Raw genomic sequence first — 25837 nt, forward strand, 5'->3', positions numbered from 1 at the left:
ATGAAATGTCAAAAATCGATCATATTTAACAATTTTTTTTGACAAAGTAATTTAATTTTCGTAAATCAGAATTATTTAAATAATAAGTATTTTAAATACACTTTATTATTATTTAAATACTTTTTTGATTATCAACTGAGAAATATAAAAAAAATTTACCTAAAAAATGAACCATTCTTCATTTTATCGGGATTTTGAATGTTTGTAACTTCGTTGGAGAAAACCCGATTTATGCCAAATTTTTGGAGCATGTTGATTAAAGCAATATCTTCCTGCTACTAAAATTTCATGATGGGTTTTGCACTAGTTTTCAAAAGAAATTGATTTAAAAAAATTGTTTATTTTGAAGGTTACAGACAAGTATTATAACTAACTTGAAGTTGGTTTGCTACTTGCAATAAAAGTCAAATTCAAAATAAAACGATTTTTTTAAAGTCAGTTTAAAACAAACCAACTTCAAGTCAGCTATAATACTTGTCAATAACCTTCAAAATAAACACTTTTTTTAATCAATTTCTTTTGAAAACTAGTGCAAAACCCATCGCGAAATTTTAGTAGCAGGAAGATATTGCTTTAATCAACATGCTCCAAAAATTTTGCATAAATCGGGTTTTCTCCAACGAAGTTACAAACATTCAAAATCCCGATAAAATGAAGAATGGTTCATTTTTAAGGTAAATTTTTTTATATTTCTCAGTTGATAATCAAAAAAGTGTTTAAATAATAATAAAGTGTATTTAAAATACTTATTATTTAAATAATTCTGATTTACGAAAATTAAATTACTTTGTCAAAAAAAATTGTTAAATATAATCGATTTTTGACATTTCATACAGAAACTTAAATAACATATTTTACAGTTTATTATAAATTATTTGATACTTTTATTAAGTTTAAATCACAAATTAAGAATTTAAAAATAAATATCAATCGCTTTTTTTATATTTCTTAAAGAGATTACACCTTTTTTAAATATTTTGTAATGCCTGTCAATGTAACCTTTTTTCATGTACTCTCAATTTATAATATCTTTTTTTATATGAAATGAAATTATTTTTTACAAATCATTGTGCATTTCGTAATCCCAAAACATATAAGAATATTTTCCCGAAATATTGAAATTGTTTATAAAGATCAAAAATACATTAGGCGAAATAAAATGGTTTGACCCAATTTTACAACTATTCTATAGCTTTTGTCAAATAAACAAAGATCTTTTATTTACTAAATTACTTGTTAATGTATACTTTAATTTATCTACTCACAGGTCTCCTCAGAGGTGGGCAGGTTATTCTAAAATATAACGCTACAGACTTGGTAGGGAGTTGTTCCAAATGACTTCCAGATTCCAAATTTTCAAACCGATAAATCGTACCTGATCCTCTTTTCGAATTATCTCTTATACAGATAGTCAGAAACTTAAAAAATTTATTATCCTAATTTGGAAGCTTTGATTCAGAAGACTGCTGATTTTTCGTTACTAAAAATTTTTTAGACAAAGATTTTATAGATAATTATGTTCATTATTTTAAGAAAAGTTGGGGTAGGGGAGAGTGGGGCAAGACGGGGTACTTGAAGTTTAAATCGCAAAAAAATAAAAATTATCGAATATATATTTTATTCTTTTATTTAATAACCATCTTTGGAAATCAGTCTTTAATAATAAAGGCGTACAAAGGCCATCTGTTTCTTAAAAAATCATAAAATTAATAATATGGAACAAATTGCAAATCTCCCCATCTTGCCCCACCGGCGCGGTACTAAAAAAGCAACCTATTTCTGTCGACAAATTTTACAAGTAAAGGTTGCATCTTCATCTTTGTCATCGACACCAGCACAACTGCACAAAGCCCATTGACCGCAGACAGAACAAGCAGCCCAGCCTTCATTTGAGTCTAAATAATAACCATTACAATTTATTGGCGATTCAAACAGTTCAAGCAGCGCCACTGTTGGAACTAATATATGCAGGACAGCTGGTCTATGTTTCTGTTTGTTTATTTAAACTTTATAATTATTTTAATAAATAAACTGTATATTATACAATTAAATAAATTATTTTATTAAAATCATTACAAAGTTTAAGTAAACAAACAGAAACATAGACCAGCTGTCCTGCATATATTAGTTCCAACAGTGGCGCTGCTTGAACTGTTTGAATCGCCAATAGAGACAAGGTGTATTTTCCACTTTACCATCGCTAATTATTGATTTAACCTGACAAGCTTTTAGGTTTTGTAAACAAGAAGCTATAGTCTCGGTGCAGTATTATGTAAAATATAATCGCGATTGGTTAATTCGTTTGGTAAATAGGGCCGGTACCCCGTCTTGCCCCACTCACCCCTATAAGTCCCAAAAATCACTTTTTAGTTTTCGTAAATACAACTGTTTTAAAAAATGATTGGATTGGTTTAAAATTTGTTACTTAGGGATTTCGGGGTCGCTGATTGCGAATATAATGTCAAAATAAAAAAATCTGTGGGCAGATTCCTAATCAGCGACCCCGAAACCTCTCGAGTAACGAGTTTCAGGAAAATTGAATCGATTTTTAAAAGTCGATCGCCATATTGGATCCAACATTTTGAGTTTTGAAAATCTGATGTCATATCCGTAATCAGCGATCCCGAAAACCCCCGAGTAACAAATTCTTAGCGAATCCAATCATTGTTTTAAATAGTTGTAGGGTAATGTCACCTTGAGTGGACCGCCGAAGTTTTTAAGTTATCTGACAGTGGAAACGTAAAATAAATAGTGCGAATAGCAGCACCGCACCTAGAAACCGTAAGAAATTAAGTTCCGCATATACGTTACCGTTTCATGTAACGCGTTTTAAAGATCACAAACCAAAAAAAGTCGATCTTACAATAAGTAAAGTTATTCGGAAGTGTAAAAGTAGTGTAAAATTTAAGTTTTAAAAGGTTACTTATTGTTTTCCTACTACTTTGAACATTGAAATTGATTGTCTTAGTTTAATTAAGTAATAATTTTGACTCAAAAAAAAATTGTGGTGGCTGCCATAAAAAGTTGCATGTTTATAACCATAAGTGGACTGCCTGTTTTTTATATTTTTAAAGTCAGTTTACCATTTTTATGGAAATAAATTGACAATAAATTGGTTTGAAACTATGTTTTATGTTCTTTATTAATTTTTTTGTGATTTTGATGCGATATGTGCCAAAATTATTAAAAATGGTTTCACTTGTGAAAATTGCGACGCATACATGGTTTGAAGCTGCATAAGCATAAATTTTGTTTCAGTATATAAGAAATATTAAATACATTACAGAATTAAGAATAACTTTTACAATTTTTAAGGAGTGGTCCACTCAAGGTTACACTTTTTTCATTCCTTAAAAATTAGCTATTTTTTAAAAGTCAATTGCTTTTTCCAAATAGAAAAAAATCAAAGCTATTATGGTATAAACACTTATTTAGGGATCTAAACTAAAGCTTGGAATAGAAACCTGCGATTAATTTGCTTTTATAAAGAATTTTTTAGAAAAAAAGCTTAGGCGGTCCACTCAAGGTGACATTACCCTATTTAGGTCAATTTGTATGCAGGACAACTGTTGAAAAATCAATTTTGACAGTTAATTTAGTTTGTTGTTGGCAATATCGCTATATTTTCGTAAAGTAGAGGGTTCAAGCTTTAATTTAACTCATATGACAAGTCTCTAGCACGTCGGATTTACCCAGTAGAAATTTTCAAAAACTACTAAAAAATGATTTTTGGGTATTTTACCCCCAATTTTCTAAAAATCCTGACGTGTCGGGAGGTTTTAGTTAAATGTTAATTCGGATTTAGCGCACAAAAAGCTACGGTAAATGACTTCTCGATCTGAGAAAACCGAAATTTTTATTTTTTTGCAGGCTTCTGAAATTATATATATATATATAGCACTTTAACATGTGACAGACGTGTCCAAATTCAAAAAATCAAAAAGTTTCTTCAAGAAGAGACAATTCGAATCCATAATTATTTATAAAATCTTTGTCTAAAAAATTTTTAGTAACGAAAAATCAGCAGTCTTCTGAATCAAAGCTTACACATTAAGATAATAAATTTTTTAAGTTTCCGACTATCTGTATAAGAGATAATTCGAAAAGAGGATCAGGTACAATTTATCGGTTTGAAAATTTGGAATCTGGAAGTCATTTGGAACAACTCCCCACCAAGTTTGTAGCGTTACATTTTAGAATAACCTGCCCACCTCTGAGGAGACCTGTGTACTACTTATCACCTATCATAAAATAGTTTTAGTAGGCTTAAAATAGAATTTAACTTTTCTCCCCACCCATTTAACTTTTCGCCCCAGCATGAGGAGAAAAGTTAAAAAAAACAAAATTTTCAAAAAAGGATAAAACATGTATTTTTTGCGAAAATACCAGAAACTTTTTTACTAAAAGTTGTAGAGGTTAAGTTGCCCTACAATATTGATATACAAATATTTGCATCTAAGCGGCTTATATTGCCAAAAAAAATTATTTATGCAAAATTTAACTTTTCGCCCCAGTCTCCCCTACACAAAATTTTCACAAAAATTTAAAAAAAAATCAGCTAACTAGCCAGACTTAATTTACTTGCTAAAGTAGATTAATCAACCCCCCAAAAACTACCCCTAATTGAAATTTTACCATATAACACATTTAAAAAATTATTACTCATCAATCTCTTTACAAAAATTATAAATTTTATCAATTAACTAGTGAAGATTTTCAAAGTAATAATTTTTTAAATGTGTAATATAGTTAAATATTCATTTAGGGGTAGTTTTGGGGGTTAATTGATTAATTCTACTATGGAATTAAAGTCTGACTAGTTAGTTGATTTTATTTATAATTTTCGTAAAGATTTTGTGTAAAAGAAATTTTTTAAATGTGTAATATGGTAAATTTTTTAATTAGGGGTACTTTTTGAGGGGTTAATTAATTTACTTTAGCAAGTAAATCAAGTCTGGCTAGTTAGTTGATTTTATTCATAATTTTAGTGAAGATTTTGCGAAGTAAAAAGTTTTTAAATGTGTAATATGGTAAAATTTTCAATTAGGGGTAGTTTTTGGGGGTTCATTAATCAACTCTAGCATGAAATTAAAGTCTGTTAGTTAGTTGATTTTATTTATAACACAGTGCAACATTTTTGAGGTCATCGAATGTGCAATTGTCAAAATTTGAAAAGCAATAATCCCTCTTTAATTAGAGAGAAAGAAAAAAAAATTTGGTCAAAAAATGTTCCAGTTACGAATTTTTTTTTGGCTTTTTCACATTTTTTGGTTTTATGAAACGGGCCGGTGAGAAAGCTGGCTATTAAAAGATTATAAAAAAAAAATTCGCAGTGGTCACCATTTGAAGAGCAATAATTCCTCTTTAATTTCTGACATTGAAAAAAAAATTTGGTCGAAAATTATTTGAGTTATGAATTTTTTTTGTAATTTTTCAAATTTTTCGGTTTTTTTAATACGAGAGGGTGGGAACGCTATCTATTAGATGATTATAAAAAAAATTCGCAATGGTCACCATTTGAAGAGTAGTAATTCCAACCTAATTTCTGAAATTGAAAAAAAAAATTTGGTCTAAAATTGTTCGAGTTATGAATTTTTTTCGTACTTTTTCAAATTTTTTTTGTTTTTGATCTGGGCGGGTGAGAACGCTGGTTATTAAATTTTTCTTTTTTAAAAACGCAATGGTCACATTTTGCAGAGCAATACTTTCTCTTTAATTTCTGACAAAGAAACAAAATTTGGTCAAAAATTGTTCCACTTATTAATTTTTTTTTGACTTTTTCACATTTTTCAATTTTTTGATCAGGCGGGTGGGAGCGCAGGCTATTAAAAATTTATAAAAAAATTTCGAATGATCACAATTTGAAGAGCATTAATCTGTCTTTAATTTCTGCCCAAGAAAAAAAATTTGGTCAAAAATTGTTCAAGTTATGAATTTTTTTTTACTTTTTTTTAATTTTCTGTTTTCTGATAACGGAAGTGGGAATACTGAATATTAAAAATTTATAAAAAGAATTCGTAATGGGCACAATTTAAAGAGCAATAATCCCTATTTAATTTCTGCCCAAGATAAAATATTTGATTCGAAATATTTGGTTTCGAAAAAAGTCAAAAAAAAATCAAAACCCTCGGTTGCACAGGACCGCGGGTATACAAATGTACACAGAAAAAAGAAAGTCTTATTTTAAGGCAGGAAAGCAGCCTTAAATTAAGACGCAACATTTTTAAGGCAGTCAATGCTGAATTTAAGCAATGGATTTTGTATGATTTAACATTAGAGCAGACAGTGCTAAATTTAAGACTGATCTTAAATTAAGATTTACTTTTTACTGTGTACAGAAATAAATAAATGAATAACACGAATAATTTTCTTTAATTTTTTTTCTTTTATCAGAAATTAAAGAAGAATTATTGCATTTTAAAATTTGACCGTTGTGAATTTTTTTAATTCATTTCTAATAGCCAGCGTTCCCACCCGCCCGTATCAAAAAACCGAAAAATGTGAAAAAGTAAAAAAAAACCATAATTAGAACAATTTTTGACCAAATTTTTTTTCTTTGACAGAAATTCAAGAGGAATTATTGCTCTGCAAAATGTGACCATTGAGTTTTAAAAAAAAAATTTAATAACCAGCGTTCTCACCCGCCTAGATCCAAAACAAAAAAAATTTGAAAAAGTACGAAAAAAATTCATAACTCGAACAATTTTTGACCAAATTTTTTTTTTCAATGGCAGAAACTAGGGAGGAATTACTGCTCTTTAAATGGTGACCACTGCAAATTTTTTTTATAAACTTTTAATAGCCAGCGTTTCCACCCGCTTTATCAAAAAACCGAAAAATGTGAAAAAGTAAAAAAAAAATTCATAACTCGAACAATTTTTGACCAAATTTTTTTTTCAAAGTCAGAAATTAAAGAGGAATTATTGCTCTTCAAATGATTACCACTGCGAATTTTTTTTATAATCTTTTAATAGCCAGCTTTCTCACCGGCCCGTTTCATAAAACCAAAAAATGTGAAAAAGCCAAAAAAAAAATTCGTAACTGGAACATTTTTTGACCAAATTTTTTTTTCTTTCTCTCTAATTAGAGAGGGATTATTGCTTTTCAAATTTTGACAATTGCGAATTTTTTTAATAAACTTTTTATAGCCAGTGTTCCCATCAGCCCGTATCAGAAAACGGAAAAATGTGAAAATTCAAAAAAAAAATTCAAATGTCGATAAAAGAGCCTCGGCAAGCCCCATGCAAAAAATGCCCCTTTTTCGTACCTCGAATTTTGAAACTTTTTTTATGCCAAATAGTTACATATGATGACCCAATAATCCCTGCAAATTTTCAAGATGAGCATGTGCCCCCTTTCCGAAATACAGGGGGTCAAAGGGGGCCATGTTCAAAAATAGAATATGCAATATAATCGAATAATAATGTTAAAAAAATCAGACCAAATGGTTCCCTTAAGATTTTCGTCTGCTGATTACGAATCTAAAGTCCGTTTTTAAAAATTCAAAATGGCGGACCCAATATGGCGGACGACATTTTTAAAAATCGATCCAATTTACTTAAAAATCGTTACTCGGGGGTTTTTGGGGTCGCTGATTACGAATATGACGTCCGTTTTCAAAAATTCGAAATGGCGGATCCAATATGGCGGACGACATTTTTGAAAATCGATCCAATTGACTTGAAACTTGTTACTCGGGGTTTTTTGGGGTCTCTGATTACGAATATGATGTCCGTTTTTAAAAATTCAAAATAGCGAATCCAATATGGCGGACAACATTTTTGAAAATCGATCTAATTGATTTGAAACTTGTTACTCGGGGGTTTTTGGGGTCGCTGATTACGAATGTGATGTCCGTTTTCAAAAATTCAAAATGTCGGATCTAATATAACGAATAAAGGCAAGGTTTAAGGCCAAATTCAGCTTGCAAAGGCCAGATGTAATAATTTTAAAACCATCTAAAGTAAGATGTAATATTCCAATCAACAAAGATAAGGGATTAGAATCCAACCAATGAAGGCAAGATGTAATCAACAACCCTTATCTTTGTTGATTGGAATATTACATCTTACTTTAGATGGTTTTAAAATTATTACATCTGGCCTTTGCAAGCTGAATTTAGCCTTAAACCTTGCCTTTATTCGTTATATTAGATCCGACATTTTGAATTTTTGAAAACGGACATCACATTCGTAATCAGCGACCCCAAAAACCCCCGAGTAACAAGTTTCAAATCAATTAGATCGATTTTCAAAAATGTTGTCCGCCATATTGGATTCGCTATTTTGAATTTTTAAAAACGGACATCATATTCGTAATCAGAGACCCCAAAAAACCCCGAGTAACAAGTTTCAAGTCAATTGGATCGATTTTCAAAAATGTCGTCCGCCATATTGGATCCGCCATTTCGAATTTTTGAAAACGGACGTCATATTCGTAATCAGCGACCCCAAAAACCCCCGAGTAACGATTTTTAAGTAAATTGGATCGATTTTTAAAAATGTCGTCCGCCATATTGGGTCCGCCATTTTGAATTTTTAAAAACGGACTTTAGATTCGTAATCAGCAGACGAAAATCTTAAGGGAACCATTTGGTCTGATTTTTTTAACATTATTATTCGATTATATTGCATATTCTATTTTTGGACATGGCCTCCTTTGACCCCCTGTATTTCGGAAAGGGGGCACATGCTCATCTTGAAATTTTGCAGGGATTATTGGGTCATCATATGTAACTATTTGGCATAAAAAAAGTTTCAAAATTCGAGGTACGAAAAAGGGGCATTTTTTGCCGAGGCTTTTTAAATCCGAGCTAATCTAGCAAAACTGAAATAGGTTTTTGCTAGTTTCGATAAGTACTTTCAGAAACTGAAGTCAAAACTTAGTGCACATTTTATGTGTTGCACTGTGTAATTTTTGTGAAGATTTTGCGGAGTAATAATTTTTTTAATATGTAATGTGGTAATTTTTTCAATTAGGGGTAGAAAAACTACCAAAAAGGGGGTTGATTGATTAATTCTACCATGGAAATAATGTCTGGCTGGTCAGTTGATTTTATTTATAATTTTCGTGAAGATTTTGCGCAGTAATAATTTTTTAAATGTGTAATATGGTAAAATTTCAATTAGGGGTAGTTTCTGTGGGGTTTATTAATCTACTCTAGCATGGAATTGAAGTCTTCTTAGTTAATGGATTTTATTTATATTTTTGATGAAGATTTTGGAAAGTAATAATTTTTTTTTGTTTATTTTGGTCAATTTTTCAAATAGGGGTAGTTTTTTAGGGGTTTAAAAGCATTTTGAGGATGTTGAGGTAATTAAGATTGTTTTTTTATGAAAGGTTTTTTTATTTTCGTTATTTATTAGTTTTATCGTTGATAAATAAATATTTTTGTTGAAATTATGGTGGTATGAATTTCATAATTTGTCAATTTTTACAGAATTGAATTAGGAGTTTGGCTACCCTTAAATAAAAACCAAAAATTATGATCAACTACAATTTTCACGCAGATTGAGAAGATTTTTGGCCGAATTTTTTTACTTACGTTTTGTGATAATTGTCGATGTACAAAAAACGGGCACTTTTTGCGGTCCCTCTTTCTTTCCCGAGAAGAATAAATAAAATAAATAAAGGAAATATTGCATCAACAACACTTAAACAAAGTTGGGCTGAAATTCAAAAAAGTTATCGTGAGAGGCAAAAATTAAAACGTAAAATTGATAATGCAAATTATTCAGAAGAAGCATACACATCCATTTCTTTCACGAGAATAATAAATGAAGAAAATATTGAATCAAAAACACTTAAAGAAAGTAGGGCTGAAATTCAAAAAAATTATCGTGAGAGGCAAAAATTAAAACGCAAAAATTGATAACGTAAATTATTTAGGTGAAAAACACACTTCAACTAAGGAAAAACTTCAAGTCGAATCCAAAATAGAATATGCTGAGAACCTTAAATTAAAAAATAAAAATAGTGTAACAAGTTTTTTGTCAAAAACAAAGAATAATCGATGTCAAAAAAATTTTTGTGAATGAGTATTAATGCATCAAATTCAAAATGAGTTGAATGTTAAAAATTATCTAGGTCCGATGAATAATTACTGCACACATGCAGTCAAGCTAAACATTTTAAAGATGAAAAAGTTGCTGGTAAAAAAGTTAGTTTTAATGACTGGTGTAGTCATGGAGGTGTTGTGTTAACTTCAATACAATAGCCAGATGAATTAAGGCTTTTGTTAGAAGGGTTTCATAAAAAATCAGGTCATTTTAAAAAGAATATAAGGCTGTATAATAATTCTTTTTCTTTTACATCTTTAAACGCTAATGTAATTAATTTTAATGACAGATGAAGGGGACCATTCGGTTACAAAATTCAAGGTCAAATTTACTATCAAATTAATAGTGCTTTATATCCGGATAAAGGTGAGGATCCATGTTTTGGTTAATTATTTATCTATGACCCTGAGGAATCAATCATATACAGATTAAAAACTAACGAAAATTTGGATAAAGACGTTTTAAAATCTATAGAAAATATTATGAGAAATTCTAATGCATACACAGAATCTTACATGATGTTGTCAGAGGTAATTCAAATACAAGTTGAATTAGCAAGACAAAAAAATGAAGAAATTCCTGAGTTACAATTATTGTTTCAACAATTGGTGGTTGACAATTATGTAAAAATAGAAAAAGATAGATTAAGATTTTGTACAAATAATCAAGCTCAATTGAAAAGTGAAACATATAAAGGACTGATGGATTATTTACACAATCATGAGTTGGAAAATGATGTACACGTGGAAAAAGCGCTTATATTGCCTTCTACTTTTATAGGATCACCTCGCAATATGATGCAACAATATCAGGATTCGATGGCTATTGTTGCTCGTCATGGTAGACTAGATTTATTTATCACAATGACGTGTAATCTAAATTGGAAAGAGATACAGAAAAATTTATTCCCCTATCAAACTGCTGCTAATAGACCTGATATAGTAACTAGGGTTTTCGCATTAAAAATAAAACATCTACTTAAACTTATTGTTGATAATACATTATTTGGAGAGGTCAAATCTTATGTGTTTATGTTATTAAATTTCAAAAGCGAGGATTGCCACATATTCGTTTGTTAGTTATATTAAAAGAAAATTCTAAAATATTAACAGTTCATAGTGTTGATCGTTATATTTCTGCAGAAATTCCTTATGAAAATATCAATCCTATTTTCCATAAAATAATAATGCAAAATAGTATTCACGGACCTTGTGGAAATTGGTGTTTAATTGATGGGAAATGTTCAAAAAAATTTCCAAAAAGAAAATAATATTATATTTTCGTTTCAAGAAGAAACGACAATTGAAGAAAATTGCTATGATCATTGTCGTCGAAGAAATAATAATAAAGAGTATAAACGACCAAATGGATTTATTGTTGATAATTCTAATGTTGTTCCGTATTGTCCTAAACTTTTAGAAATATTTAATTGCCATATTTATGTAGAAATAGTTTCGAGTATCAAGTCTGTTAAATATTTACATAAATAACTGTTAATGGGGTTGTTTATGAATCTTTTACAACTGCTTGTTTGGCATTAGGACTTGTGGAAGATGATAGTGAGTAGATTAGGAGAATAAAAGAAGCTGTATTATGGATGATGTCTCATTCACTTCGCCAATTATTGACAAGAATTTGAATTCATTGTCATCCTGCACATCCGGATAAACTATGGGAACAATTTAAGGGTCAAATGTCAGAAGATTATTTAAAAATTAACGACATTGAAGCTGAACATTGAGCTGGCTTATAGAAATATTAAAACAATGTTATTAAACGAAGGATATAATTTAACTGACTTTTAGGGGTTATTAGATATACAAGATAAAATTTTTACTGATCAAGTTAATGATATAAATATTGCAGAACATATTAACTTAGGAGAACAGAATTATGCTAAATTAAATGTAAAACAAAAACTTGTAGTTGATTATGTACTTGATGCCCTAAAGGATTCTTCTTTTGATGGTTCTAAGTGCTTATATGTTGATGGTTTTGGAGGATCTGGAAAAACATTTTTATACATTACGCTATGGCATTTTCAAACATTAAAGTTCAATCTAAAGATGGATTTTTTCAAAAAAAAATAGATCTTTTTATTTAGGATGAAGCACCAATGGCTCCCAAATATTCTTTAGAAATAATGGATTATCTATTAAAAGATCTAATGAATTCCAACGAACCTTTTGGTGGTAAAATTGTAATTCTAGGCGGAGATTTTCGACAAACTTTACCAATTAAAGAACGGGGTACTAGATCATAAATAGTAAATTTATTAATAAAAAATAATAAACTATGGGAATATTTCAAGAGCTTTACTACAAGAAACGGAATTTGTAGATTTTTTACTTAAAGTTGGCAATGGTGAATTAAATGATGCAAATGATATTGTAATATTACCAGAACATATTATTCAAAAAGGGAATAGGTATACAAAAACAAAATGTTATCCTTTAAAGACAATTTAGGTATACAAAATTTAATACAAAATTTAATCCTTTAAAGATAAAATGTTTTTAATAACTATGTGTGTATCTTTAGAGTAATAATAGAAACTTTTCGGTGTAAAAACATTTCCATTTTTAATAGCAAAAAGAAAGAGGGCGTGCGTAGCGCGCAAAATTAGTGACTAGTATTTAATAAAGAATTTAATTAACCTACTGTTATTTTGATATATATTTTTCCAAAATAATTTACAGTCGTTAAAGTGGTATCAAAAAATTTCGAAAAATAAAAAGGCGCTTTTCCAAGAAAAAAATAATAATTCTTAAAAGTGAAAGAAATGAATTATCAAGAAGTTTTCTTTAATTTTAATTTATGTATTAAATGTGCTGTCATTTTAGACAGTTTAACACTTCCGATAATTTTTTATTTACTTATTCAAATATATACGGGCTGTGCCCATTCGTACATTGTACTAATTATAATAAGAGGTATGATAGAATTGATTACAAAAATTAGTTGGCCGCATTAACATATATGTACTTTTCGATTATATTGCAGACAGTTAAGTAAGTATTGAAGGTAGAATTAGGTGGTATATAAACTGTGGCTAAAATATACAATACTTTATTAGATAAGAACTTTACAAAAATGTGTTCAAATGAATTGTCATTAGTGTCTATAAGTGAAGCATTTAATGTTGAGCAACATGCCACAAAAACACCACCACCACGAGAACGCAAACTAGTATTAGCATTTCTGTCAAAACGAAAAATATTATAATTTGAAAATCCAAGTTCTGAAGAGTGAAAAGATGAATTTAACCAGGCTTAAAAAAAACTTATTATATCATAAGTTACTGTTAACAAAGCTTAGGGAAAATCAACCAGTTTACCCCTCAGTAAGGGAAGCGTTGAATGGGTCAACACAATTACACAATTCATTGACATCATTTGAAATTTTTTATTCTACTTTAAGGCCTGGAAAGTTTTTTGGAAAAATATATATCAAAATACCGGTAGTTATTTTGATTGTGCATTATAAAGGGATTAAAATAAGTCAGTCAGTTAATAAATTTATCAGTTTTCAGGAGAAAAAGAAGGACATTTTTTATGTTTTTATTTTTTGCGTTTTAAGCTTTTTTACTCATGAAAAGAAGGAGTTCCTTATACTCACAGACGGTACTATATATTTATATTATTATTAGAGTGTCTAACAATTTGCAGTTTGAAATTCCAGGCCATTCTACGGTTTTTTAAGTAATTTTCCCTGACAATTTTAAACTTAAATAATAGAGTTTAATGAAGTGTAATTCTTTTAACTATATATTTTCTTTATTTTATTTGTTTATACACCCGTCTTAAGCCTACAACCTTGGCTATACAAGTGTTTTTACAACCGTAGAACATTTCTTACAAACATTTCTTAATACTAAATTTTGGCGCCTACAGAGCGACTTGAAAATTAGGAGTACTCGCATTTGCCTGGACCACCCGTCTAATGGGTTTTCTCGCCAGTGGAGAGGGAAACTGTAGAAAACCTCTCCGAGTACAACCGGTTTATCGACAGTCGAATTCTAATGGTGTGTACCGGACAATAATCGACAGTGCACATCATTATACTTCGACGTCAAACCTCCTGCTCAGATTATCTCACGTGCCGGAAAAATCCCAGGCTAATGGGCGCGAACCAAGTACCCTTGGTCCGCCCACCGAGCCAGGCATTTATCCGACCGAGCCAATCTGTCGGTCTTTTAACTATATAAACAAGTTGTAAATTCAGATGTTCATTACATGAACATTTTGCTTCTTCTAAGCGATCAGCAAAAAAAATTTGCTTCCTCGTGGAATTTCAAAAATATAACTTCATATTCGTAATTAGCGACCTCGAAAACCCCCGCAGTATCAAGTTTCAAGCAAATCCGAGAAATTAAAAAATATATGTCCGCCATATTGGATTCGCCATTTTGAATTTTAAGAAATTGACTTCAGATTCGGTATCAGCGACCCTGAAAACCTCCGAGTAACAAATTTCAAGCCAATACGATGAATTCAAAAAAATACGTCCGCCAATTTGGATCCGCCATTTTAAATTCTAAAAATCTGTCTTCAGATTCGTCATCAGCGACCTCGAAAACCTTCGAGTAATAAATTTCAATCGAATACGAGAAGTTAAAAAAAATATGTCCGCCATATAGGATCCGCCATTTTAAATTTTTTGAAATGGACTTCAGATTTGTTATCAGCGACCTCGAAAACCACCGAGTAACGAATTTCAATCGAATCCGAGAAATTAAAAAAAACATTTCCGCCATATTGGATCCGCCATTTCAAAATGGTGGTTCTAATATGGCGGACAACATTTTCTAAAATTTATCGGATTCACTTGAAACTTTTTGCACGGGGGTTTTCAGGGTCGCTGATTACAAAACCGATTTCAGATTTTAAAAACTCAAAATAGCAGATCTAATATAGCGGAAAAAATTTTCTAAAATTCATCGGATTGACTTAAAACTTTTTACTCAGGGGTTTTCGTGGTCGCTGATTACGAATCCGATTTCAGACTTTGAAAATTCACAATAGCGGAACCAATATGGCGAATGAAATTTTCTAAAATTTATCGGATACATTTGAAACTTTATTTATTTTGTTGTTTGAGGTTTAGGCCAAAGAATCCAAATTTTCCATTAAAAAATTTTGAAGACAATTTTTAGTTGGTCAACATATTTATTATTAATATAATTGTCTCGACGTTTCGATGATAGCCACTATCCTTTTCAAGAGAAAACACTCTAAAAAATTACATTTAATTATAAAAATAATAAGTTATTAATTACAAAAATTATAAATTACAATAATTGAAAGAAATTTTCTTTCTATAACAGAAACGTGAGAATACATACGTTTTTTATAATTAAATGTAATTTTTTAGAATGTTTTCTCTTGAAAAGGATGGTGGCTACCATCGAAACGTCGAGACAATTATATTAATAATAAATATGTTGACTAACTAAAAATTGTCTTCAAAATTTTTTAATGGAAAATTTGGATTCTTTGGCCTAAACCTCAAAACACAAATTATATTACTATCCAAAAACTGACTTTTAACAAAATTTATTTATTTTGTTTTTTTATATATATTTTTGTTCTTATATTGGATACGCCATTTTCAAAACCAATGTTACATTTTTAATGTACGACATCAATAAATCCCAAGTTACAACTTTTCAGTAAATCTGATACATTTTTTAAAATGGCGCCAGCCATATTCGAAACGCCACATTGTATTTTAAAAATCTTATGCTAGATTCGTAATCAGCGACCCCGAAAACCGCCAAGTAACGAGTTTTAAATGAATCGGACGAGTTTGTAAAAATATCGTCCGCTATATTAGATCCGTTATTTTGAATTTTTAAAATCCGAAATTGGATTCGTAATCATCGACCCTGAAAACCCCCGAGTAAAAAGTTTCAAGTGAATCCGATGAATTTTTGAAAATGTCTGACATATTGGATCTGCCATTTTGAATTATCAATATCTGTTATCGGATTCGTAATCAGCGACCCCGAAAACCCCTGAGTAACAAGTTTCAAGTGAATCCGATGAATTTTTGAAAATGTCGTCTGCCATATTGGATCCGCCATTTTGAATTTTTAAAATCTGAAAACGGATTCGTAATCAGCGACCCCGAAAACCACCGAGTATAAATTTGTTGATAAATCTGTGTGTTTTTGTAGCCAAAAATCTTTTTGCGTCTATACTCGTCATCGACAGTTTGAGCCCACCTGCACCATGACGTGTATACACGTCATCGACTGCCAAGGGGTTAAAAGGATTTTTAAAAATTTTGTAAATTAAACGACTACAAAGCTTCCTCACGAGGAAGAAAAATGCATAAAAAAACATTTGTTTTCGAAAAGCTTTTTCTTATACTTTCCAATAGTGTAAAACAAAATTTCAAAAAATACTATTTTTGAAAAAAAAAGTTAAAAATACTTAGGGTGATGTGGGGTGATGTGAAACATGGGGGGATGAGCAACACCGCCGATTTCTGATCTACAGTTCGATATTGAACAGAGCCAAGTATTGCCATTTGTTTGTGTCCTCAGTAGCTTGTTTTTGATATCGATATTTATGCATTACATACCTGAATTTTACTAGTGTTGCACATTACTCCAACTTTTTTGGAAAATGCAAAAACAGACGTTTTTGAAAAAACGAAAAATTTGTAGGAAAAATTTAAAATTCTGAAAATCTAATAATGCAGAAATATTCTATTATAATGCCTCTAAGTCATTAAATTTTGAAATAGTTAAAAATTTAATTATTTGACATGTTTTTCGTCCAACGAAAAAAAACGTTGCACATCACCCCACATCACCCTTTAATTTTTGAAGAAAGGGTCAAAAAGAGTAAAGAAATTATAATTTTTAAATAATACCAAAAATATCTTAAAAATTAAAAATTCTCAGGCTTTTCCTGATTTATCGGGTTGTCCGACACGCTGATTATTATTATGTTAAGATATTGGAAATATTTACTCTTTTCTATAATCTTATTTATACTTTGTAGGATAACGAAGATGAACATTAACTGCCCAGATGAAATTCATGATATTCATGTAAAAAACTTGTTGCGATTAGCCCAATTGAATTACTATGACATGATAAACAATTATTTAATGTCAAATGTCGACAATATAAAAGATGAATATAATATAGTAACTTTGGCTATCTACTATGCTTTAAAATTTGATTTGTCAATTTCATATATTCGAACATTACTGCGGTCATTTTGGGGAGATCTTGCTATTTGTGTAAATGGTTAGACTTTATTACAAACAATGGTACTTTACGATAAACCAAAGGAATTTATCAAAACTGCTGTAGAAGCTGGCATCAGTACATTTGGACATTCTACATTGACGGACAATCAAGTACTTGCGATTACAAGTGCTCAACTATAGAAAATGAATAACTGCAAAAATAGAAGAGCCAACTGCCTTGATATAATCGAATATCTTCTTAGTATTAAAACAGAATCAAGCATCAGGGATATGACGTACTTAGTGTTCAATTGAATCAAGTCAAAGCGACTGATTTTTATTTATTGAATATATTTCTGATTGTGCACTTATTTTGATGAATTTTATTTTAATGTTTATTCCTTTTAATTAATTAATTTTTCTTGTAATTTCTATTATTGTATATTATTTGAATTTATTATTTTACGTTTTGTTGCACGTGTAAATTTGTTACATAAAATGGCACATGAACAGGGACATGAATGAGTGCCCACAATTTTGGTTGAATGAATGATTATTAATTTTTAAACTTAAATTGTTTGATTTTGTCTTGTTTGAAATTGTTGTATTTATATCTCAATGTATACCTAAGTGTCAGCGTAAAACACGCTCTTGAACAGAAATCATATTGAAGGATTTTTGCGCGGAAATTGATAGACTTCGCAAATTAAATACTCTTCAAAATGCACAATTGGTACAATTGCAAAATCGCGTGATGGAAAATGAGGGCGACGTAGGAAATCAGTTTGTTCGCACTCTAGTGGATGGTTTAAGGGGACTAAATATTGATGCAAAAATTCCCAAATTTTGTGAACCTGAAAATTCCAATCAATTTATAGAAAAACTTGAGAAATTGTGCTAAAAAAATTTACAGGGAAGCCATTTAAACGCCCTCGACGGATGCTTTGAGGGACGCGCACGCGCATGGTTCGAGTCTCAACGAAATACTCTAATTAATTACAATGATTTTAAAGGAAAATTCCTAGCTGAGTTCTTTTTGATTCCCATTTGGGTTAAGCGATGTCCGAGGCATTTTACGGATAATAAAAAAATATAATAAAATTATCGAATTGCCGGTTTCTAGTGTGGTTTTATTTACCGCGATAGGAAAAAAATCTACCCATATTTAAAGGTAAATTATGTGTGACATAACGATTGGCGAGTTAAAGTGTCGGTCTTCTTTTTTAATTGTGCCATATGTCAACCCCTGTTATTCTCGGGAACGACTGGTTGTTGGACAATCAAGCGATACTTGATTATTCTGTACATTGCTTAAAACTTCAAAATGTTAACATGATTAGTTATTATGGACATCAGAGATTCCAAAAATATTCGGGTCAGTCCATTATATTTCACCTGAAGCCGTTGCGGCCTATTTTTAAAAAAATCTCATAATTTGTAAAAATGATGTTTAATATCCATAGAATTCATTTTTGAGAATTCTTTTATAAAATTTTTTTAATTAAACTTAGAATTTTTATTTTTAAGTTGAGTTGCACAGTAAAAAGGTTAGATTGACAGTTCTGATAATTTAATAAAAAATCATGGAAATAATTTAGATAATACAAATTTCTTGATTGATATTTGTTAAAAATGAGCTAATTTACTTGTATAAATAGATTATTATGTAAACATACCTAAAATAATATATAAAAATTGATTTTAAAATTTACCTATGAAATGTCAAAAGTCACTATATTTTATTTACACTTTTCTAAAAAGTTTATAAATATTAATAAATTTATTACTAGGGTAACTGTACCAATTGTCGAGGGTTTTAGGCAACATGTGACTTTGACATTTTTTTTCTCGGAAGTAAATGCACTTTAAAATTTGATTTTTGTATATTTGGACGAAGGATCTAATAATGTTTAATATTCATATTTATTTTTTTAATATAAACTAAATTGTTAAGCAAAAAATATATTTAAAAGTCAATCGAGCAAAAGCACCATTTGTCGATGGTCTTGTGCTAATTTCTCGAGGGTCTGTTCCAATTGTCGAGGGTATGACATTTTTAAACATATAACCCAATATAACCTAACAATTAACCTGTACAAATATTAGAAAATCGAGTAGATATTTATTTTTTCGATAAAAATATTATAGAACATTACCAGAAAACAAATATATTTATTTAACTATAATTGAATAATTTATAATATCGATATAAAACATTTTTATAGTAGATGATACAGGACAGAAAATTATTTAACTGTTTTTTAAACTTTTATAAATATAAGTTAATTAAATTTAATCAATTTTGTTAATCAGACATTAATTGAAAAAATAAATTAATTTAAGTCACATTAAATTTGTAAACGAATAAAATAAACTTTTATTACGAACTGTAAATATAATGGTTAATTATAATTAAACTATAGTACAAAATTTTTTAGTTTCAAATAATGCATTTTTTTATTAATTTCTTTTCGGTCTTCCTCGTTTTTTTGGTTGATTATTTTCTGTTGGTTGTAAATTTTTGGAGCATTTTTTTTCTTTTTCTCTGCACCTATAAATGTTTGGCATTTATGTTTGACGTTTAGTAAATAAACACTTAACCATCGATAAATGGTGCATCAGCGAAAAAAGTGACTACACCAATTTTCGAGTCATTACCTCGAAAAATGGAACTGTCAAAAAAAAGGAACCAAATACCGATGATTTGCTTTTAAAAAATATTAAATATTTTTTTTTAACAAAAAAACATGCATACAAAATTAATTTAGTTCGTGTACAAAATTATAATAATAATTTTGTACACAAAAAGTCATTATAAATACGTTTAATTTGCATTTCTAAAAATATGTTTTAATCAACCTGAAGTATTAAGAAAATGGAGATTCGTGTAAATTTCACAGCAGTGAATTATAATATTAATTAAATAATTATTTCAGTAGAATCGCTACGAAATTTGTATATATAAATATACAGTTGAAAATACAAAGATTATTTAGAAATTTTTTTTGTTCTTAAATATTATATATTATACTATTTATCTAAAAAAGAAAATTATTATCCTCGACAATTGGAGCACCCTCGGCAATTGGTGCAGTTACCCTATTTAATGTAAAAGTATTTTTAATGTGCTTTCATAATATGTGCTAACTTTTTAATTTTATAATATAGAAATATAAAAAATTTTACGTTTAATATTGAATGTTTCATGATTTTCAGTGATTTTAATCACTTATTTCTTCTCAGGTGCAAGACCAAAAAATCCCATTTTTGTCTTAATATTAAAGTTTGATCTTCTTTTCCATTCTATTAAATTTTGGTGATGGAGAACAAATTACTTTTCAGTTTAAAAAATCTGCTGAAAAAACGAATTTGTTGGTTAAAATGCAAGTAGATTTTTGCAAAACTATTGAGATAGCCAACTTCAGTGTTATAAAATTACCTGCATTTTAACCAACAAACTCGCTTTTGGAAGCAGATTTTTTAAACATGAATAAAACTACAAAGTTGCTCGTTCTCCATCACCAAAATTTAATAGAATGGAAAAGAAGGTCAAACTTAAATATTAAGACAAAAATGGGATTTTTTGGTCTTGCACCTGAGAAGAAATAAGTGATTAAAATCACTGAAAATCATGAAACATTTAATATTAAAGGTAAAATTTTTCATATTTCTTTATTATAAAATTAAAAAGTTAGCACATAATATGAAAGTATATTGAAAGTACTTTACAATATGTAGTAATAAATTTTTTAATATTTATAAACTGTTTAGAAAAGTCTAAATAAAATGTAGTGACTTTTGACATTTTATAGTTAAGTTTTAAAATCAATTTTTATCTATTATTTTGGGTATGTTTACATAATAATCTATTTATACAAGTAAATAAGCTCATTTTTAACAAATATCAATCAAGAAATTTGTATTATCTAAATTATTTCCATGATTTTTTATTAAATTATCAGAACTGTCAATCTAACCTTTTTACTGTGCAACTCAACTTAAAAATTAAAATTCTAAGTTTAATTCAAAAAATTTTTTAAAAGAATTCTCAAAAATGAATTCTATGGATATTAAACATCATTTTTACAAATTATGAGATTTTTTTAAAAATATGCCGCAACGGCTTCAGGTGAAATATAATGGACTGACCCATTCTTAAAAAATTTAATGTATGTACGTATGTATGTATGTATGTATGTATGTATGTATGTATGTATGTATGTATGTATGTATGTCACAAAAAATTTGTACCCCAATCACACAAAAACATGTGAATAGATTTTAGTCCAACTTGATAGGATATTAGGTATTGACCCAAGGAAGGTATATAAATTTACAGATTTAAAAAATATTAATTAGAACGGGAGATATTCAATTTTTTCGAAAAATTCAAAAAATCGAAAATTTCAAAATTTTTAATTTTTTTATGGATTGCTTTTAAAGTTTCTATACTTCAGAATAACATGTTATTTAGTCACATTTTAGCATAATTTTGCAAAAAAATAAAGACCTATAACTAATATGTAAGTATAAAAATGTTTTCAAAAAATCGAAAATTTCAAAATTTTACATTTTTTATGGATTGCTTTTAAACTTTCTATATTTGAGTATTACATGTTATTTGGTCACATTTTAGCATTATTTCGCAAAAATTGCTATCCTAAAACTAAGATGTAAATATAAAAATATTTTTAAAAACTTCAAAAAATGGAAAATTTCACATTTTGTAATGGATAGCTTTTAAACTTTCTAGAATTGAATATTATATGTTATTTAGTCAGATTTTAGCATAATTTTTCAAAAAATACTATCCTATAAGTAAATATAAAAATATTTTCAATATCAAAAAATCGATACTAATTACTATGAAGATTAATTCAGTAGTATTTTTGGAGTCTCTGATTAATATTTTGACGTCAAAATAGTGTAATTCAGAATTATTCATCAAATTAATCTAATATTTTCAAGAACTTCAGAAATATTGAAAATGGAAATTTTTTATGATTAAAATGATATTGCAGGATGTCAAGAATTGTTAGTCACCTGTGATACAATACAAGCATATTATTCCACTAGGCAAAAACTTATATGTTAAAACGTTTTTTTATTTTAACTCTAGATTTAACTTTTAGAGATGTTTTGAGCAATGTAAAGACAAAAGTTAACATGGTGTCTATTTTTGTTTAACAAAAGACCGTAGCAGTATAAGCATGTAAAAATGGCCCCCTCTTGGATTGGGTCCATATTTAGGGAATAATTTTGACCTATTATGAGACTTATTTTCACCAAGTTTCAACTTGAAAAAAAATTTTGTTTTTGAGTTATACAATTTTTTTGAAAAATTCAAAAAAATTCAAAAATTTTTTTTCCCTCCGAAATGGTTGAACCGATTTTCATGAAAAAATTTTTTTTGAACAATACAATATGAACAGTTAAATAAAAAAAAATTTTTCGATCAAATTCTAACAAAGAAAGTCAGTAAAAAGTCAGTAAAAAAAAATTTTTTTTTAATTTTTTTTTAAAAAAAATTTTTTTTTATTGAAATTTTTTTTTGCACAACCGCCATTTTTTTCTATAAAATAATATTTATTTCAAGAGTAACATATATTTTTTGCAAGATGATTGAAAGGGTACTTCATACTTTAAAAAATAAAAAACCGATTTATGGCCCCTAAATAGTACAGTTTTCTACATAAACGAGGGGCCAACATTTTTTAAAATTACATTAAAAATTAATTAATACTTAAATTAAATTTCTAAAAAAAGTTAATAATATATGCCTGTTTATTGTAAATATTGATTTTTTAGTTTATGTACAAGGTTTATTAAAAAAGTAAATGGACGTACACTGCCGTCGGGAATTACCAGTACGGCTGCACGCGCACGGCCCAAAAACATGTCAATCACTGAGAAAACGATTTATTTGATTCAAAAAATTTTTGTTTAAATCAAACTTAAAATATCTTTGCTATACAGTCAAACAAATTTCAGTTTAATTCAAACATATTTTTTGGTTCATTTATAGAAATAATATATTCAATTCAAACAAAATTTAAGGTTGATTTTAAATTATTTCTAATCAACATTTAAGTTTGGATCAAACATAACATTTTTAAACATATTCTTTGTTTAAACCAAATCAGAAATTTGTTTATAAGGGATGTAAATATTTCAAAGGGTAGTTTCAACCCTCAAATATCATTTTGGGCCGATATAAAAAAACACGTGTCAAGTATTTTTCGACATAGTTTATGTATACCAAGTTTTAAAAAAATCGGTGAGTTTCACTTGGGTAGTGTTACTTGTAAGGTCAAACATAGTCAAAGTAACTAGAAAATTAGTTAACCCATTAAGTCCCATGAAGAAATCAGCCATTGTATTAAAAAATTAACAATTGGATTCATAGGCAAATGGAAAAAAATAAATACCTGTTTTTTTGTTTTTAATTTTCAATTGATTAACAACAATTGTTTAAAGAATATCTAATTTGTTTGCAAGGCATTTTGAATCGGTTTATACTATTTTTCCAGATCAAGTTCTGAATTCTTTCGATGATACTAATGTTGAAGTGAACATGCAGGGTATTGTAATTACTAGAAATAATGTATTTAAAAAGATAAAAGATCTTGATATTAATAAGGGGGCGGGACCGAATAAAATCTCACCGTCTATTATTAAATTTTGTGGCTATTCATTGATTGAACCCTTATTTATACTATATAATATGTGTTTGAAATTAAATGTTTTTCCCATTGAATGGAAAAGAGGGATCATTGTCCCTGTTTACAAGTCTGGTAATAAGAATAATATTGAGAATAATATTGAGAATTATAGACCAATATCAATTTTAAATGTTTTTTCTAAGATATTTGAAAGTATAATTTTTGATTTATTATATGCCACTGTATCGAATATTATTATTAATGAACAACATGGCTTTGTAAGGGGTCGATCTGCATTGACTAATCTTGGAATTTTTGTGAATTACCTGAGCACCAACCTTGAACTTGGTGGTCAGGTTGACGTGATTTATGCTGATTTGAGCAAGGCATTTGACAAAGTTGATCATAACGTTCTGCTGAGAAAGTTAGAAGTTATGGGCATGCCTGTTGATTTTGTTTGTTTTTTGAAAAGCTATCTTTCTGGCAGGTGTCAAGTTGTTCGAATTGATCAGGCCTATTCAGATCCTTTTTTTGCAACATCGGGTGTTCCTCAAGGATCAAATCTTGGACCACTTCTATTTATCTTATATATTAATGATATTGATTTGGTTTTTAAAAATTCTTTTTTTCTTTTATACGCTGATGACCTTAAGTGTTATAGGATTATTGGTCCTACTGATCCATGTCTAAATTGCTCTGAACTTTAACAAGATTTAGATCGTTTGGATGATTGGTGTTCCCTTAATCATATGACTGTTAATATCAATAAAAGTTGTGTTATTTTTTTTCAAAAAGAAATACATTGGTGTATTGTTATACAATTGGTGGTGAAGAAATAATTAGAAGAACTAAAATATCAGATTTGGGATTATTATTTAATAATGATTTTTCTTTTAATGATCATATATGAGGCATTATTCCTGAACTGCCCCAAAAATAAAAAAAAGTTCTTGGATTTCCTTTATACTTTGGAAATATGTTAGCCTAGTAGGTACAAGTTACTACACCAATTTACAGGTCCAACCCCCCACCCCAATCAAAAGGGTGGGGGGTTGAAATTTCAGCTTCAACTCGAACATGCATTCTTTAAACATTTGTAGTTTCTACTTAAATTATTCAATTAAAAAAAGTAAGTAGTGTTTTAGAAAGGTTTTTTTGTGTACTTTTAAAATATTTTATTTATATAATAAAAAAAAAATTTTTTTTGCAAAAATTTTTAAAAATAAATAGTTTTTTGCAATTTTGTGCAAGTTCGGTAGTTTTTATTTTCTTTTTAATAATCTCAAATGAAAGCTTGGGAATTCCCCTAAAAGAAGATATAAGTCTGAAAATAGGCCGAAACAATTTGCCAAAGATATAGTGTAATAAGTAAAATTTGTCCGTCCGCTCGCGCACTCCAGCGCGATGAACAGTGGGATTTTTTTCCAACTTACTATTGAAAATTGTCTAGAAACTACAAATTTTATCGGATGTTGATGTTCTTGATTTAAAATTACTAAGAGATCCATCAAAGTCGATTTTTTAATTTTTAATTGTTTATTTTTTTCTTGTTACTCAAAAATTTGACAAATTACAATATTTTTAGAAAAAATCATGTTAGTTTTTTTATTTTTCCATTACACATGATCGAAATCAATTTAAATTAATCTAGTATGACCACCGGACAATTAATAAAGCATAATACAATTTATTTAAATTGTTGCAAACAATGTTAACCCCTTCAGTGTGTAGCTAAAATATAACAAAATGGTCCCAAAATGTGTAAGACCTTCTTGTAAATAAATTTTCATGACAATAGGTACTAAGGGGTTTTTGGGGTCGCTGATTACGATTCCGGTGTTAGTTTTCAAAAATTCAAAATGGCGGATCCAAAATGGCGGACACGATTTTGAAAAATTCATTGGATTCGCT

This window comes from Leptopilina heterotoma, unplaced genomic scaffold (assembly GCF_015476425.1).
Source record: "Leptopilina heterotoma isolate Lh14 unplaced genomic scaffold, ASM1547642v1 Lhet_407, whole genome shotgun sequence".
Classification (NCBI taxonomy): domain Eukaryota; kingdom Metazoa; phylum Arthropoda; class Insecta; order Hymenoptera; family Figitidae; genus Leptopilina; species Leptopilina heterotoma.